At 39.4% G+C, this 13587-nt stretch overlaps 1 protein-coding gene across 14 annotated transcripts in view; it reads right to left on the bottom strand.

The window, feature by feature from the left end:
- The window catches only part of Ih (hyperpolarization activated cyclic nucleotide gated potassium channel Ih), a 381399-nt gene that overhangs the window by 169415 nt on the left and 198397 nt on the right, over positions 1–13587 (bottom strand). The window contains exon 1 of one of the 14 annotated variants that reach the window (XM_087360013.1): positions 1577–1925. The exons of the other annotated variants lie outside the window; for them this stretch is intronic. The gene's annotated coding sequence lies outside the window, so the exon portion shown is untranslated. Of the gene's footprint in view, positions 1–1576; positions 1926–13587 lie in introns of those variants that run through there. 14 annotated transcript variants of the gene reach the window in all.

Below are 13587 nucleotides of genomic sequence, written 5' to 3'. Positions count from 1 at the left end.
GGGTACAAAGTTGAAGAGAAATTATATCTGGGAGTACACGAACAAAAAAGGTTGAATACCGCTGATCTGTTTAGCTGTCCACAACCATTAGACTCCAGAAAATAAAAAATAAGAAATATAAAATTTATAATTACACTGTACTGTAATTTTCGGGCCTACAGACAAGATCCTGAAAACACCGGATAATACGGAAAAAAAACCCGCGCAGAGTTGAGGAAGCCGCTTACCGCTTGGAGTTTCAGAGTCAACAGAGCAAACGCCCTCTCTCACAAAACATTGCCTCAATGTCTCCTTCCGTTGCCGTGATATCGGTTCAAACAAAACAGACATCGAATTTGAGAAATTTTCCACGCCTCAAACACAACGGATCGTTTCAAGAACTTCATTACGAAAATCCACCTCAATCTTTCATTACGCGTGTATTATGCAAACAAGAACTCGACCTTCCACTGCGTGTCATCTACATTCAGGGGCAACGAGTAGAACTCCACTGTTCCTCAGTTATTCGATTAAAAATCAGAAGCAGTTGAGATTCTCATCGTTCTGAATACAAAGATGGCTGTCCTCTGGGTTGTAGCATCGTGCAGTTTGTGCAGAAGTTTACCATCGTTTCAGAAGTCCTTAATGCCTCCATCATCAGATCTTCGCTAATAATCTACCAGACTACAGGGCGCTACAACGCAGAAGACAAACATCTCCGGCTTAAAATAGGCCACGATATGGTCATAATCACTTTATATACTCATCATTTACAACTATAAAGCATTCACCGGTAGTCCAAAAACGTCGCTTCAATGTAAAACTTACGTTTAACTGTTTTATTTAAATATAAACTAAATATTTAATAACCACCGTTGGGTTCTGAGCAGGACTTGACTTCTCTCACGACTTAATTATTACACTTCTGAGAATCCGCTCACCACTCGAGTGACTTCGTGTACCTCACACCTTACAAAACTTGGAATATGGTTAACCATAAATTCGTCAGTGGTTTGCTTCTCAGTAGTGTTGTGGGTTTTCAGTTATATTCTCACAATTCAACTAAACTATAATTAATAAGGAACACGGCCTATAATACAACATGGAACATTAACAAAGACACAGAGGTATTCACTCTGCAAGTGAGTTCTTGATAAATACCTGCTTTAACTAAGAAAAACTACAAACAAAAGGGTTTTTAAACCACATTCTTAGCGGGTAGTATTTGCAATGGACAAGGTCGTTATATCAAAGTTGTTTTAAGGTTAATTATGTCCCTACTCTATATAAAGCACGTCTTGATATTTATAACAATCCCATATAACATAAAAAATTCCCGAGCTTCCTTTAACGGGATTCGAACCCAGACTTTTTCCGGTACAAATCCGAAATATCACGACACCCTGTCACTTTACTGAACCAGTTAACATATACAAACCCCACTTATTTACAACCCACATTAATATATTATTATAAATAATTTAATTATTATAATTATTACACCCTCACATCTATAACTAGGTCTCCCACTTGGTATCTTCCAAACTCTTCAACTAACATTTTATATGCACTTAACCTCTCCATGCTTGGTACTTACCTCAGCCATTTCACGCTCCTTAATCGGATCACAATTACATCTAAAGTTCGTCATCGTGTAATTTTCTCCAGCCTGGTTCTCTGATGCACACTACCATATCAGTAACGATGGTTCACAAACACATGTTGACTACTTCAATAATATGAGACGTTTTACTGTGAATGATGACTGGGCTGAAATGTTTAGATCAGATCCGTTGTCTTGCTGAGCGCGTAGTTCTAGTTACCCTATCTTACCGATAGGTGCGCCTTTGTCGCACAACACAACACACGGTCAGTCACGACACTTTGCAAACGAAACTCTACACTATTATGTGATAATACGCATTAAAGTCGTTACTTACGACTCTGTAATGCTCCGTTGCTAACACCCAAGTAGTCTTACAAAACTTAGAACCTCTTCAAGGCTTTTAAAATGGACATCAAGACGATTGATGCTTTGGGAATTTGAGACGCGACTGTAACTGGCGAATGTGAACTGCTTGCCTCCCCTCCCCCTCTACTTTCCACGCTATAAAACATGGCTACCAAAATTCGTCCAATCACAACACACTACCCGAAAGCTGAAGTCTTACGGTGAACTCCATCCGCTAAAACGTATGGACAGGAACAAAATGAGTTTTTAAAACTGAGGGATGAATCTAAGAATGACGAAGTTATATAATTTGGAAGAATGTAATGGAAAGCTTCAGAATATATTTACCCTTAACAAACTACTTGAACAAAGAAGGAGAATGCGATTGGCTTGAGGACGATAAAGTGTTCATAAAAACTTCCTCGGGAAATTATGTTGAAGTTACTATCAGAAAGATACTATTAAAACGGATCATACGAAAAAAAAGGTGTGGGGAGGGGTTTGGCCTGGGTTCGGGTGAAAACCATAAATGACTGTGGCGGAATCTAGTGACTCAACAATGAACTTCAGAATCCATAAAAGGCTGGAAATATCTTGATCACTTAATACGATCATCAAACGTGAATTTTGAAGATGTCTGTCTGTCTGTCTGGGTTGTTGCGCCGTGTACCGCCGAAACACGACGACAATTAAACTAGTAAGTGACGGGATTTTTCGCACTCCACGTGTTTCTGTTACGTTTACAGATAATATAGTTCGCTGAAAAGATGCGAGTTACACCTGCAGCAGAAAAAGCCTGCGTTGTATTTCAAAGCGGATATGACAGTTCATTCCTTGTTGGGAGACGAGGCGTGGGAACTTTTGACTAACGTAGCAAGGAACAGCCGTAAATCTTGATATTTTATTAAAGAAACTGGCATTAAAGTGTGTGACCGTGAGCTGGGGGAAGGTCCTTGACATATTGGCTGCACCAGGGATAACTGATATCATTGAGGAAAGTCGTTGAGAAGCTATAAGTTGCTTAGCTGGTCAAGATGTTATGAAACCTGAAGCTCCATTGTCGTGATCACAAGAGCACGCCAAGAGGCCATATTGTCAGTCACAAAACTCCAGTCAATAACACCTTATTTTTTTATAATACATTGTAATATTACCTTCTCATTTAAGCCAACGACTCTTAAGCTGTCTATTACCATCGGGTTTGCCTCTTAAAATTCTGTATGCATTTTTAATCTCTTCCATTCTTGTTACATGCCTAACAAATTTCATCCTGTTTACGTAAAAAAATAAATTCAAAGCATCTCCATCTGTTTAAAATTAATTTGTGTTTAAGGAACTACAAAAAAATACAATTTATATTCTTACGAAATTGGGTATTGTAATTCAGGCATCTTAATTAAAATAAAATTCGCTACACAATATTAGAGTATACCTAACCTAACCTTCATCCAAGTCTCTTAGATAATCTCGGGGCTAGTAATGTTGACAGAAATTTATAAATTATTATTATTAAATTAAAAATAAATCATCCCCTAAAGATCCAGGCATACTTGGAAGAATAATATTTAAATAAAGACAACTATCTTCTTAATTTTTACGCCGTTTAGTGTGGTAGAAATTTACTGAAGTTTAAAGGATTTTGCTACCTCCATCATTATCGCCGTGACGATGGAAGCAGCAAATACTTCCGAAACGTGTGTAAACTTCTACCAGATTACACATCGCAACTACCCAAAGACAGCCAATTTTCATACTCGCTACCGTGATAATTTGAAACATAACTTGATATTAGAATGTCTCATAGGACACGGGAATTCACCTCTGGGGTGTGTAATACATTGGATTCCTTGGCCAACTCAAAGACTACTGACTTCTCAAGATGGACTCCCATAAATTACTTCGCGTTTCCTTATTTCAAAAACTTACTGCAAGTAACAAACTTTGGTCCCTCTTTATACAGAGTGTCCCACGAAACACCTACCAATACCGGATAGCTATCCATTGACTTATTTTAACTGAACAGCCGTTGTATCAACATGGGATTAAATCTCACTCTCTACGTACACCGTTAAACGTGAATAGACCACCATTTTGATGCAGGAGATTAATTCCTTAAATTAAAATAATTTAATTTAATCTGAGTCTTTCTTTGGGTTTAATTTCCTCATAGTTACGCAATGGTTGAGATTTCGAACCATTATTATAAAATATTTTTTGATCCAAAATAAGCCAATGGATACGAGTAACCACACAAATTTTAGCAGACGTTTCGTGGGACACTCTGTATATCTCACAAGTTAATGGCAGATATATTACTGTGTGACTAGAATATATCAGAATTTAATAAAAATATTAATTGTAATCGCAGTTGTCCTCAGTTACCTCACGCGAATGGCGGAACCCAAAACCACTATTCGACTAAACCAAATTCTTTGCAGTCAAATGAAATGAATATCAAATCCGAAGATAGGGATTAGCTCTATCTAGTGGGCCCAACTGTGTAGGAACCTGAAGACGGAGATAGAGTCCCATCTCCGAAACGTCGTTTTTACGTTTTATATTTACTAGACGATGGATAATATCCAAGAAAATTTTTATTCAATTCAAATGAAATGAATTTTATCTCATTTCTCTTCATTTTAAGTATCATATCAGCTGATAGGGCGATATTTGAATAAATCTTCAAATAATTCGATTATCTAATTCCAAAAAATCGATTCTCAAACACGGCTCTTCGATAATTTTTTTAAAGATATAGCATTAAGATATCAATGTTAGGTACAATGATTAATAAATGTAATTTACCAATTCCTCCGTTGAAACTACGTCCAGAAACTTTGAATTCAAAATTATTTTTTTTGTACAAAATGCAGAAAGTGGACAATTTTTTTTATAATCATAACTGTTTTGTGTTAAACGGTCGACGTGAGTTGTAACTGTTGTCGGTATTACAGTTGCCTAAGAAATTAGGTCAGTGTCACATAGGTTTTTGTTATTCTTGATTAATGAATACGCAGCGGCGAAGTTCGGGTGTGACTAACCCAAGGCTGTGCGGAATGTTTGTCTTCGTCTCTTTCGTCAGTCACACGGAAGGGAAACCTTCGCCATGGATGAACGAATTTCCATGAACTTCGACATTTAGTGTCCTAACTGGAATGTAAAGATCTTATTCAATTTTGCATTATACAGTCGAATGTAATGATAATGGGTTAGTTCTGACCTCAGATGAGGAAACACGAGGAATATTTCCTACAGAATCTTGTGATTTAGACGAGTGGTTTTCAACCTGGGGTACGCGTACCCCGGGGGGTACGCGAAGACATCTTAGGGGGTACGTGAGATTTAAAAAAATATATATTATTTTATGATAAACACTGAATAATCAGTAATGTAATTTATTTAATTTATTTTAGATGTAGATTATATACTACGTATAACTTGAATCATACACCAACAACTTTGGGGGTACAAAGTTGAAGAGAAATTATATCTGGGGGTACGCGAACAAAAATATGTTGAATACCACTGATTTAGACGAATTTTGAGGCTGTGACGTAGATGGATCTTAGGGAACTACATTACGAAGCGCTAAAGTGATTTGGCTGTTTAAACGTAAGGCAAACTAACACAATAGAGGGTTCGTAAACTAATTTCTACACAATCCGCCCTGAGACTGGGGCTACAATTCTGTGAAATTTCTTACACTTCAGATGCAAGTTATTTGTCTTTCTAAACACACCCACCTTGATTTTATCGACCTAAAATGGGTTCATTTTATGAAAAATACAAAAATATAATTTCATATATTTCAAACTATCTTTTCTAAACGTGAAAAGATCGTGGAAAACTTTGTTTAATACTTAAAAGTTAAATCACACAAAGCAATACATTAACCTATATCAAGAACTTCGTATATCCGACGTTTCGGGGCGTTGGCTGTTCTGTTTTCTTATGATCTTTTCATTTTGAAACATCAGACGATGCTGACCGAAGCTTACAATTTCACGGTAATGAAGACGGATGGAAGTCTCTCTGTACAAAAACTTGTTAAATGGAAATACGACCTTGTTGAGACAGAACTAAATTCCAACGTTATTCAGTGCTTTAACGAACTACGTATAATAATAGAAAAATTCCTTGGGGGTTTATCGACTAAAATACATGCATTTTTTTAAGTCACGTATGTGTTACGTATTAATAAATGTACGAGGCGCGTCCACAAAGTAAGTTTCCCACTCGTCCCACAGCTAGCAAACCTTATATTGCGCGAAGCGACTGTGCGTACGTGATAGAGCAATGACGTAGCATGGCGCATGCACTAACGGCACCTCCCGCGTTCTCACAGTAGCATCGTTGCAGCTGTTGAAGATGGAGGTTCTTATTCCAGCTCCCGCCGACTGTGAAGTGCGGTCAGTGATAACGCTAGGCCGCACACGGCTCGACGGACAGCAAGTCTCCTGCAGGAGTTCAGCTGGGAGGTGTTTAATCATCCACCCTACAGCCCGGACCTCGCTCCCAGTGATTTCCATCTATTCCTACACCTCAAGAAATTCCTGTCCGGTCAGCGTCAGCGTTTTGAGAATGACAGAGATGCGGAGATGGTTGTCACACAGTGGTTCCAATCCCAGGCGGCAGACTTCTACGACACAGGTATTCAAAAGTTGGTCCCACGGTATGACAAATGTCTCAATTCCGGTGGCGAATATGTTTAAAAATAGCTGGACACTTGCTGTATCTGTTGCAATAAATATTTCCATGAAATTGTCTTTTGTTTCTGTAAACGGCCCCAGGGAAACTTACTTTTGGGACGCGCCTCGTACAAATTATAAAACTCTTCAATATACGACGTATAATTTTCTCCTTTTTCCTCCTGCATCCTTCAAAGGACAGTTGAAGTTGGCGCGCTCTTGTGAAGACGATGATAAACCTTCGGAAAATTCTGTCTAGCTCAGCGTATTTTTTGTTTCATCCTGTAACTTCCAAACTTCTTTTGTTGCTACAAATTTCAGGGCAAGACAAATCTGTTGCATTATTCGTATCTATACAACGACGCTGTATCAACTGTATATTTTATTAACTGTCGACAAACGTTGTAGCATGTCGAACGTGACAAATTCAGGGCTTGCTCATGTTTAATTTTAAATTTTAACTTCAAACGTTGACATCTTTGTCATTTCAATATACATAACACACACATTTTAAAATGAATGTTTCACAAACAATTTAACATAACTTCATAATCTTATACTACAGGCCAACAAAATTCAGGATAAAATATTTAATTTCGTGTCAGTATTACAATAAATATTATATTTGTTAACGATAAATATTTATTTTATTTTAAATGTAACCAGTTGTTGTAAAGGGACTTCGGGCCTTGTATGATAATATTTACGAATATGAAATAAAGTTATAATCGTTGCCACGGTGATGTAGAGGGAAGACTACAGCACAATTATGACCTCAATATACACCATATAATATATGACGTGACTGCACCACACAAAATCGTGTTTATTCTTCAATAAATGGAAGACAAGTCATGATATTCATTTTTCTGCAACGCGATATTACGGTACTTAATTTCAATTTTTTATACGCTGCAGTGTTTAAACAAAATACTATTTAATCATCCACGGCCTGCTTCGTACATGTACATTTATATACAACTGAATAAAAGAGATGTTTGTGTGTTAAAGCTTCGTAGTTTTAGTAATAAAGAAAGAAATTTAATGACAATTTAAATTCTGATACACTTTGAATAAAAATTTGTATTTCAACTCCGTATATTTTCCCGCCTTTCTTGACGGGAAATTTTCTAGTGTTCAATGATTTGCATATTATTTTGTGTACCGAACGTTAATGACGTCTACGTTAGAAGTTCGTATAATGATTTTGTTGGGAGCTGCCTTTTGTTAAAAATAAACCCCGAAAATTCTGGCTCAAAGCTACTGAGTTTAAAACACACACGCAACGTAGTTTACCAAAAATAAGCTCTCGTATTTCAGAACTTAGCCTTAAAATGTACTCATTACTTCCGACGAAGTGATGTGTTTGATATGCGTCATAAAACATCACGAAATGTCTTTCACAGAATTTGGTGCGGTTAAAATTTTCATCCGACTACTAAGTACAGACCGCAGTCCGACCTGATTCCCTTCACTGGCGAAACCCGAACGTGCCATCTCAAGGTCACGGCGTGTCGCTGCGATGTCAACTGTCGTCCTTGTCCACGAGAAGACACTCGTAACTTTACATTCGACAACTTCGCGCTCCGAGCGATTCGCGTTACATTATTCTTTATTTTCTAATCTCTCCACCTTCCGTCCAACTTTCTCCTTTCCTCTCTTCTCGTCTCTTTCGCTCTCCAATAGATTCTTAAATGATTTATTTGCGAACTTACGTCCTTCAAATATGAGGGTCTCACGCGGTGAAGAAGTCGATCCGATGGGTTCTTACATAGCGTCACCAACATTTCGGTAACACGTGTCGCTTTCATTTTCAAAAAGAATTTACTCTTAAGACGGAAACAACGTGTTTCAAAAGTCTCTTGTCATATAGACCCCTTTTGCATGATTGTTACGACTTAATTTGTGAGATTTCAGGTTCTCACGTCGGAGAGTATGAAGACGGCTGACTGCTGGTAGGTTACGCCGTAGTGTCCCAGAAATTGACCGACGTTTCAGAGGCGTTTACTGCCTCCATCATCACGGTTTCTGAAACTTAGGTTAATTTCTGCAAGAGCACACCAAGAAACATAACAGAAGACATCCTCGTAAGCAAGTCAGTTACTTGAGTTCCAACGATCGCCTGACATCTGACCCTTTCCGACACTAAGACTGAGTAATCGCTTTCTCAGTTTTCAGAAACCAATCCGTCAGTATAACACAATTGATTTTTCAACTGTACCTCAATCCTTCATCGGGAAACTTCACTGTGTGGGTGGAACACAGCTGATGTCTCTTAAGGCTTTGACCGGGATGTTCTTTTGTTAAATCTTATGTGGTACCGCCTGATTCGACTTCTAATGGTTAAGTGAAGTGTTTTCTTCGCGGTACGGTCTGGATTCCTAAATATTATGAAGACGAGCTTCGGCTTCAAAGGGTTGACCAGCTGATTTTCGTAATGGTGAGGTGTAGTGTTTTCTTCGCGGTACGGACTGAATTCATAAATAATATTTAGACGATCTTCGGCTTCAAAGGGTTAAGAGCCCTTGAGCGCCTCTTCAGAATGTACAGATACTGAGCCCAACGCTCTCGATTAATATAGAGTTCAGATGAATCAACACAACTCAGTCCGTGATTTAACATTCTTGATCATCGTCGAAAGTTTCTTTCTATACACTGAACAGACATTGGTCACGGAAAACACTCGCTGCAATGTAGAGGCTTCGCACCTCGGAGACACAGCGGGTTATCTGAAGTGACAATTTCATTAATCTCGATATTACAACGCCGGTACAGTACCAGTGGCTTAAACCTGAAACAGCGTTCTTCTAATTTACTTTCAATCTATCATTTCCCAACCTTCGTTGAAGTTTGAGGTCTTCGGAGGTCCTTCTCGACAAATGGACCAACTCGTTAACTGCATACTGTGAACATTGTGACCATAGATTCACCACCACCCGACAGACTACACGGTGTCACAACCCAGAAGACAGCCATCTTGATATCAAGAATGCCCTGGACCAGGGCCTGGAGAGAACACAAAATGATCTTTGAAGATTTCTGTCTTCTGGGTTATTGCGCTGTGTAGTCTGGTCGATGTTAACCAACGTTTCAGAGGTCATACTGCCTCCGTCATCAGGGCGATTCATCGCCCTGATGACGGAGGCAGTATGACCTCTGAAACGTTGGTTAACATCGACCAGACTACACAGCGCAATAACCCAGAAGACAGAAATCTTCATATTCACCGCTGTGAGAACCTCAAGTCTTACAAAATGATCTTTGTATTGTAGAGATAGATGATTCTGTGAGTCACAGACTCGAGGCAGGAGGCCTTAATTATGAAGGAATGCAATAAGTATTCCCGCTGTTAATTCTCTCTTCGTGTTACCAGAGTCTTGTTTCCAGCTGTTTGTACGACTTGATTAAATAAACGAGCTTCAATCTAGAAGTTAGGAAATACACTCACATCTTAATAAAAAACCATGTGAATTAATTGTGCGTGATGCCGGGTTAATCTGTGGTAGTCAAAAGTCAGCTGTTTGTTCATCCCTGAAAGTAGCTTTGACGTCGTAAATCAACAGGAAGTAAAGGTTCGAACATAACCTCAATTTGCCGTTTCGTGTTCGATCTTAAGTATCTAACACAGAGAGCCATTTCGCTTTGAACAGCTACAGAATTCCAAGGGGGCAGACTTTGTAGTTGACAGCTTGTTTGTCCACCACAAATAACGTGGTCGTTCTTTAGACTGCGCGGACTGGATCAGGTTCGATGGCTATCGACATACACACGTGTCGAATCTCAGACATTTAACATCTCACTGAGCAAAAGGAACTATTTCTTCTGAGTTCGGTATCAATGATTTCCTGTTCTAAACGATACATTACACATAGAAAAACTATATCTTTGTCTTCTGGGTTGTCGCGCGTAAGAGATACTTCCTGTCTCCACCAACAGCCAATGATTAATCGCCCTTCTACGACGCCAACAACTCAGAAGACAGACGTCTTCATTACGTACGAGTGCGTCCGACGACTGAACGTTCAGTTCATCATAGTTTTTATCCCCGACATCAAACGGAATCTTCAAAAATGACTCCTCCGGTACAACATAAATCACATTTAACCTGATCGCAATTCCACGAGCGGTTAAAACGATAAGGTTACTTAATTAAAGCCGTTTTTAGCAAATCTGTTGTCACGAAAACGTGCACACACATACATACTTGCGTCCTTTACGAGTAATTCGAAACACAGAGAATTTGAACCGACATTAAAACACCAAGTTACGCGACCAATTCATTACCCAACCCGAATACGAACTCTGCTAAGTAGATGGCGTTGCATTCTGTCTTGACCTGATTAATATCGACTATCCATTCTTCTCGGCAGACCCCAGGTGCTTAGAGACGCATAGGAACCCCATTAAATATCGGAAATCGAAAGTAAAATGTGGTCGGTGAATGTGTCTGGAGGAATATCCAAGTAATTACGTAGATCAACAATTTGGATCTTATGGAGATTGATGTGACAGTGCGAACTGGATTAAAATGCTTATTTATGGACTCAACTTAACACGATAATGAAGGTTTTGGTTGTGCGAAAGCTTCTTACCAAAATTACGCTCCAAACCGTTATAGCTAATTGCTATTGAATTCTTTTTAAAAAATGAACAGCGATTTGAAATGACACCGGACGAAGGACAAGGTTAGGAAGAGGTAAGAGACCTTCCCCGTCCCCCTGTCCCTGTAACGCGGTATACACGGCACAACATCTCATAAAACAGTAATCTTGTATCACATTCGGTCTCGTCCTTCGAAACAGAACGACACCTTCCCAAATGACCAACGTTAGCCTCAACAAAACATCATCATTCGCAAAATAATCTCGTAAGAGGACCCATACGAAATCATACGAAATCCCCTCGTGTTACGGTGTTGTCATCGTGGCTGTCATGTGGTGTCAGCAGAAACTTATCTCTGTTTTGTGCGCCAGGTGGCAGCTCCGGCAACTCGACACCTTGATTTGTCAAACATGTCACGACGACAGTTTCATTGGATCGTGTGAATATGCAAAGAGCAGATAAGCCCCACACATACGACACTGCAGTACAGTCACCGACAGAAGAACATTATGCACTGGATAGCTCAGTCAGCACACACAGCCTCCTGTCCAGTGGGTACCGGGTAGCGGGATGACTTGACATAAACTGTGCATCAGTACCGGCAGAATATTTTTGTAGCAATTTCCGAATTTTTGACTCTGTGTTCTGTTGGAATCCCTTGGTTGTTCGTAAAAATAAACAACCAACAAAATAAACCAATTGCCCAACCAAAAAATCGATGGTTTAACAGATCACTCACGCGTTCTTCCAGTCTGAAAGTTAATCACTACTGATAAATAGATCTATTAAAATCAGATTATTCCAATTCATATTACGAAGACAAATAGGCAGTCCATAGCCACGGTGGTCTAGCGGTTAGAACGCTGGCCTTGTAATTCTGGGGTCTCGGGTTCGAATTTATAACTTGTGTTGGGCAAGGCCGTGGTCTAGGCAACACGGAGTTTTCCTCCGTGGCATCCCAACAGCTTCAGTTGGTTTGTAGCTCTCGCTGTGTTTAGTTCGGTGCGTCACCGCAGCTGAGGCTGTGCGACCCCCTCCCCTACCGAACTCCCCTCTCTCGGCTTACAGATCGCGCGTTTAGGTGTCACGACTACTCGCGCGACCTCTAGTTAGCGTTTTAAAACCGGCAGCTTGGCTGGATTGCATAGGCCTTATTCCTCGTGGATGGGAATGCGTAAAAACTTGGAAGGTCCTAAGACTCTTTCAAGATAAGTTTTTGTATGGAATCCTGGGTTATAGTCCCTCTGGGGCATGAAAGTGCACTTAGTTCGCGATTTTCCTTATTACCTTGTTCTGAGCACGCGACAAGGTTTCTAACAAATGTATAAAAGCTTCATACTTTTAGAATTAAATCGCTACAGGCCATTAGACGTAACGTCTGGGGATTCAAGAAGTTTAAATTACTGCACTTGTTAAGACGAAGAAATCTGAGATGGTCAGGACTTGTATCATGTATTGTGGAAAATAAATGCTACATTTTTAATTGCGTAATCTCATCACCATAAAACTGTCAACAGACTTTGTCCCGGGTAATTTAAATTTATTTCAAACACAAGTTATTTTAATATCGTATCACCACATTCATCTCGCTCATTTTGAATTTTATATTTTATATATGCGTCTCTTACGTGCGTGAAAACCTAACCCACAGTTATTTGACGGCCATAATAACATTTCATGCAATTATCCCAGAATATGGTAAGGTAAATTAAGAAACAGCAACCTCGGAGTTTTCGATCTAAAAAAACGAGATTCGAACCTGTGACATCCCAGATATGAAGCCAGAACACTAACAGTTTCGGCTCAGTGGTTACCACTCCAACTTCATAACTGAGAGGTTCCGAGTTGAGATCTCTCGTAGTTTACCTCAGTCCTTCCTGAACGTCAGATTGAACAAATTAGCCGAATACAGCGCAATTCCATCTTTTACAACTGATTTTTTTCATTCTATAAGTCGACGTTACACAAGGTAGAATGTCGAGAGCCTTCCAGATGTTTGTTATGCAGCCCGCACAGCCTATAAAATCCCTTGGGCTGGTCCTCTATCAAGCACGTAATTTATGCTGTTCTTTAACAGGAGTACAGCCTTTGTAAAAACATTCTAATGGAGTGTTGTCATATTCATAGATGAAGTAAGTATGTAACTGTTGTCGCATTGGACTGTATAACATTATAAGAAACTGAACATTCACTGTTTTCTTTTGAGATACAGAAAGCTGATTAATAAACAAACACACTCTAGCGAGGGCACTAACCACTGGCCACGTAACACCGCGACGTTCGGCTGTTATCAATATGGCGAAGCCGCGCAAAGCGCAAGGTTGAATGATCGAGACCTTGAGAGGCTGCTATTGGTTTCCGCGACTG

The sequence above is a fragment of the Zootermopsis nevadensis genome, unplaced genomic scaffold (genome assembly GCF_977971745.1).
Source record: "Zootermopsis nevadensis isolate Lab colony 2312 unplaced genomic scaffold, Znev_1.0 Znev_ptg000003l, whole genome shotgun sequence".
Taxonomy (NCBI): domain Eukaryota; kingdom Metazoa; phylum Arthropoda; class Insecta; order Blattodea; family Termopsidae; genus Zootermopsis; species Zootermopsis nevadensis.
This window is presented reverse-complemented; position numbering and strand designations above follow the sequence as displayed.